The following is a 6000-nucleotide window of genomic DNA, read 5'->3' as shown; positions in this document are numbered from 1 at the left end:
TGTCTTTCAGTTTTTTTCTTCTGGTTTTCCTCTACAGTGAAGCATTCTACCCAAGATCTCAAGATAAAGCTCTGGAATACAGAGGAGTAAGAGGAAATGGAGATTAGGTGAGCAAGCTACTCGGTTCATTTTATGAATTCTTACTGACTATACTTGGCACTAAGGAAAGATAAAGTGATAACTAACAGCATTAAATGAATTTAAGGAAACCGAAGACACTGAAAACTCTAGCTTGGTAAGAAGAAAGAGAATTTCCATATTCTGATTTGAAATAGGTTATCGAGGATGTTTCAGAAGCAGTAGTTAAATATGGTAGATGAAAAGAGATGTTTATATGGCTGGCCTGGAGCAGATCCTAAACTGTGAATTTCATAAGATTTTATAACTGAAGCAGAGTCAGGCTAGCAAGTAATCAGAAAATACCTATAGGGAAAACACAAGCAATGTAGGGGGTGGTATTGTGATTTATTTGCTAGTTGAATCAGACCTGAACCAGTACTATAGGAAAAAGCTAAGAAAGCACCATCTCGCTAACTGTGTATCTAGACCTACATTCTTAAAAAGATTAATCTCAATAGTACGATTATCTACAATCACAAAAGAACTTGTTACACTATCTAAAAGTAGGAATGCCATTCTGAACATCCTGGCCAAATCCCAACTTTGTAATTACTACCTATTGAATAAATACTATTATTAAGTTGGGTAATTACTATATACCAAACTCCTACTCATGCATATACTTAAAATAAACATTCATTGTACAGCATGGGTAGTTTTATGAGACTAAACTAGAGAGGAAGTTTTCTACACAAAGAGGAAAACTGAGTAATAGATAAAAATAAAAGGTTCAACAGTAATAGAACATAACATCTTCACTAAAGTTCAGAACTGTGTTGTTCAACCCTTTTTTTGTAGAAAGGGGGTGAGGGTGTTCCAAATCACCAGAGGTTAAGGGTAGATCATATCACTACCATCATCAGAGGGGTTCACTCTGCCAGTAATTATCATCATGATATTATGCTCAGCCAAGTACTACTTTCAGAATCTAAGTTGGCTGGTTCGTTCATTCATTCATTTAACAAAAAATTTATGGGGTATCTACTATGCCTCAGGCACTGTTCTTAAACACAGGGGAAACAGGACTGAACAAGACAGATAAGGTTCCTGCCCTTAAAGAGCTTATACTAGAGGAAAAGACAGACGATAAACGAACAGTAATAGGAAAGACATAAAAAGAGTGCAGGAACACAATAACTTGGAAGAGGTATTTAATATATAGAATGACCAAACAAGGTTTTTCTAAGAGAATGTATTTTAAGCTGAAAATTTAAATAGATAGCATAAAGCAAATTGTGAGAAGCCAGGAGAAATGCACATTAAGAAGAAATGGTAAGTGCAGAGGTCTTGAAGTGGGAAAGGCTTGGTGCATTCAATGAACTGAAAGGCCAAGTGTGGCTAGGACTGGCTAAAAGGTCAGAGCAATAGACGAGGGCTTTATTAAAAAGGGCAGGTTGGCCTAGGAAAGGAATTTGGATTCTGCAGAGGAGGTAGGAATATCAATTTAAAGGTAAGTCCTTTTATCCAAGAAAATTATAATATGCATCTTCCTGTAACCCCACTGAAAATCATGTTCTAGTTGTTTGTTATTCAAAATGTGGTTCAAGGCCCAGAAGCTTTAGTTTTGACATCAAGTGGAAGCTGTCAGGGAAGGTCATCAAGAAGATGTGGCTGCTGGTTTTGACCCACAGATGGATGGGTGCAACTGGAAGCTCCCATTCTCTCTCCTGTGCTTGGAAAGTGTGCTCCATTTGCCTTCTCTGTGCTAGAAGCTGCTCAAGTACACAGCCTTGAGACAATAATGTAATGAGATTATCTGGATTGTGTGAATGACTACACCTACTTAAGGCCCCCTGTATATGTGACTGACCCCAGTTAAGAACTCTATATCGATTTTTAAGATTTGGTGAGTGGGTGTGGAAAATTACTAGTCTTATGATTGCCCAAGACAAGCCTCATAAGTTCCCTTGATATTACACATGCCACCTACCAAGCTGGAGTGGTCTGCCTTCTTCATCTCTCCCTGCCCCCTACATATAAGAGCCGGTTTCAGATTACCTTCTGAAGAGTTTTAGAACTCATAGAAGCTTTTAGAAATTCAGAATATCAGGCTCCATCTTAGTCTTTCTGAATTAGAATCTGCATTTCAATTGGTGATTAGCATACAAAGAGGTAGAGATGTACTCTACCTATCTAAAGTGCTGTGCTGAAAAAGCAGTATCTGCAACTAATATCAGACCATGGGCTCTAAAGCAAATGACCAGAAGTCAGCTAAACAGTAAATTAAAAGGAAACGCAATTACTATGTTGTCCCCCAGAGAATGCAAATTCTGGGTATTTCCAATGTCTTAACAGAATGGGGTTAATTACGATCACAGACTTAAACATATGAGAGCAGAAAAGAATTAAGAAACATCATAAAAGATGCTGCCACTTAAACCTATTTGAAATAGTTACTTTAAAGACAAGATGTATTCTAATGTAAAGATATTTTTATGGTATTAGAAAAAACTTCATTTTCCAGCTAGAAGAGCTGATTGAGGACCTGTTTTCTGTCAATTCCTATCTATTAACTGAGTAAAGTCCATCTCAAAAATACTATTCTCATGACTGAATCAACCTTTTTCTTATTACTCAGTCTTCTCATGCCTTATATCCTCAAATGTTTACCTTTTCATCTCCTTGTTCTAACTTTTCCTCTTATTTTATCCCAACTTCTTAATTTTGAAAAATTTCTAATCTATAGAAAAGTTGAAAGAACTGTACAGTCAACATCTGTATACTCTTCACCAAGATTCACTGTCGACATTTTGCCATTTTTGTGTATCTTTTCCCTGCCTCCACATGTGTACACACATACACACACATACACACACACACACACACACACACACACATTCTTAATTTTTCCTGAATTATTTGAAAGCAAGTAGCAAACATCTGTGATCGAGGATCCAGTCACGGACCACACCTTACATTTGGTTATCATGTCTCTTTTGCCTTCTCTAGTCTAGAGAAGATTGTCTCAACTTTACCTTCAACCCTGACTTTTTTGGTTATCATGATATTGACATTTTAGAAGAACTCAGAATAGTTGTTCTAGAAAATGTTCTACAACATGGATTTGCCTGTTTCCTCAAGATGAGGTTCAGGTTAAATATTTTGGTGAGTCTATGGCCATGCTACCCTGAACAAGCCCTATCTCACCTGACCTTGGAAGATAAGCAGGGTCGGACCTGGTTAGTACTTGGATGGGAGACCACATAGGAAGACAGGTGTGCCGTAGGCGTAAAAAGTAAAATTAAAAAAAAAAAAGGGATTGTAAACTGACAAGGTCCTTGCAATCTGTGAGGTCAACCAAGGGTTGCCTCATCTAAAAAAAAAAAAAAAAATTTTGGTGAGAATACCACATATTGATGTTTTCTTTGAACAGTCCTCATAGTTCCTGCATCTATGTTTTACATTTCCAAGTAAATTATAAAAAAGCTCCCTGAAAGATGTGGCCTTGCTTTTTATTTCTTTGGTATTACCCACCCCCCAACTTGTAACACAATCTCTGTATATATTACATACTCAATAAATAAATGAAAACTTAAAAGTAGAGTTGACAACTGTTTTTAAAATAGCAGAATATGCATAACTATTATACATTGAAGAGTTTTATATAGGACAAAAATATTTAGGCTTTGTCTCTAAAATTTTTGAGAGAATTATCCATGTAAACGGTTTAGTACAATGGCTAGTACAGTATGTACAAAATAAGTCTTGGTAAGAGCTGAGGCTAAAGGCACATGTTAAGCAAACTGGACTGCTGAGGTTGGAAGGTAAGGAAACAGAGTGTGGTCACCTGTTATACATATACCAAAATATTTTTATGAGTAAACTGGGCTTTAAATGAAAGACTGGGACAATAGCAGATTTAATTAGAATCTCATTTTTTAAACCTCACTTCAGTCATATTGATTAGATAGTATTTCTCAGAGAAGAAAGAAGAGCAAAATAGGTCATTTAATTCTTATTTGAATAATAAAGCAGTTGAGAATAGCACACAAGAACAAAATATGGTATTAAAATCAAAGTATGTTATACAAAATAGGGTTCAGGGAATATTTTAAAAAATATTTTCAAGGCATCTGATATATTTAGAAGTTTACATTTAAATGAAGTTTATTAGATTGAAAGTGAAATAAAAATGTTATCTAATATGTCATGCAAAGGAAAGAGAAGCAGTAAGTATGAATTGTTTGAACAACTGCTTCAATATAGAACAAGAGACCAGTAAACAAATTAGATATGGTATATTAGAGAACACCTGGCATACAAGCCATTCCTAATTAAGATCAGATTCTGAACTACCAGTTGACATTTTGAAGTATGTCAGCTAATGAGTAAGACTATTCCTCTATTCTGCCCCATACAAACATGTTTTAAGTATTGTTCATTATGTAATCCAACTGCTTTTAAGATAGTATTTATGCTTCTCCTGCTGGTTTTACATATATATAGATATATATCGATATATATCTATATCTACCTATCTATCTCAATATCTATATTGATATCAATATCTATATTGAGATAGATATCTATATTGATATCAATATAGATATAGATAGATATCTATATTGACATCAATATAGATATCTATCTATATTGATGTCAATATAGATATCTATCTATACATAGATATAGATAGATATCTATATTGACATCAATATAGATATAGATAGATAGGTAGATATAGATATAGATAAAATTAACAAGCGATTGAAAGAAAAACAGAAGCTTTGTCTCATCCAAATGTAACCGGGAAAAGGTATCACTATGTGATACTAATAAATGTCATGTGTGGTGAGTTTCTGTAGATTAATATTTCCTGAAAAAAATAGTCGATGTCATTGTCAGACATCTTGTAGCTGTCAGACAACTTTGTAATGCTGGACTTTGTAAAGTCTTTGTAAAAAACTTTGTAAAAAAATCCTAAAAATTGAAAAAGCAAGCTAACTTTATTGTTCTAAAAAATATTATTGAAGAAATCTAAAATTATATCAGCATTAAGAAATGTCCCTTTTAAACCAAGATATATTCAGAAAAGCCTCATGCAAACAGATTCAAAATCTGTATAATAACTGATTATTTAGGATACTTGCCTTTGAGATACACAATATTACATAATGAATAGTTTTTATGACCCACTTAGCTAAACAAGTTCATGTTTCTTCTCGAGTATAGATGTGTTATTTGGTTTGGCTGACAGATGTTCTACAAAAAAGAGTAACTGAGGATACTGCAGAGAGTCATGTATTATATGGGCAGATGATATGCCATATACTATTGGCCTTTACAGACAGCTTTCTAGCAAGAAAGCGAATCAATGCTATTTTCTTTCTTCAGAGTAAGGGTTATAGGTATGCTAAATAATGGGATAATAGTCAATTCTGCAACAATAAAACAAGTTCAGCTGTTTTCAAATAATACATTCTAACTATATGACTATCACAAATACATTTCTAATAAGGCTACCCCAATATGGTATTTAAGCCTAGATAGTATTTTCAAATATTAACTTTTCTTCCCATGGGATCTAATACCCTTCAATATCTGTAGAAAGGACTTTATTTATTTATAATTATAGCTAGAACTCCAGATGTAGAGAAATGTGTGCTACTACTGCTAAAGATGATTAAATTTCATTTCATGAGATGATTTCCTCCATCTTTCTTAAAACTATTCCATAAAATTATCTATCCATCTGTTTATCTAAATTTTCTTGACAACTTAAAAGATAAGATTATGTTAAAATATTAGTCACAATCCGTTTTCCAGGAGATTATAGCTAATATTTATATGAACTACTAGTAAAAATAAGATGAAATTCAGGAGGATTGTGTCACAAAATTGAGCCATACAGAATACAGGTATCCATCAAATGAAAATTTC

The 6000-nt window shown here is 33.9% G+C and overlaps 1 protein-coding gene and 1 pseudogene across 2 annotated transcripts in view; one reads left to right on the top strand and one right to left on the bottom strand.

Annotated features, from left to right (window-relative positions):
* HS2ST1 (heparan sulfate 2-O-sulfotransferase 1) overlaps positions 1-6000 on the bottom strand; it is a 172121-nt gene that overhangs the window by 26760 nt on the left and 139361 nt on the right. The window lies entirely within an intron of this gene.
* On the top strand, positions 3230-3349 carry LOC111736833 (annotated as a pseudogene).

The sequence above is a fragment of the Pteropus vampyrus genome, unplaced genomic scaffold (genome assembly GCF_000151845.1).
Source record: "Pteropus vampyrus isolate Shadow unplaced genomic scaffold, Pvam_2.0 Scaffold22, whole genome shotgun sequence".
Classification (NCBI taxonomy): Eukaryota; Metazoa; Chordata; class Mammalia; order Chiroptera; family Pteropodidae; genus Pteropus; species Pteropus vampyrus.
The sequence above is the reverse complement of the archived record's forward strand: the minus strand, read 5'-3'. Positions and strand labels throughout refer to the sequence as shown.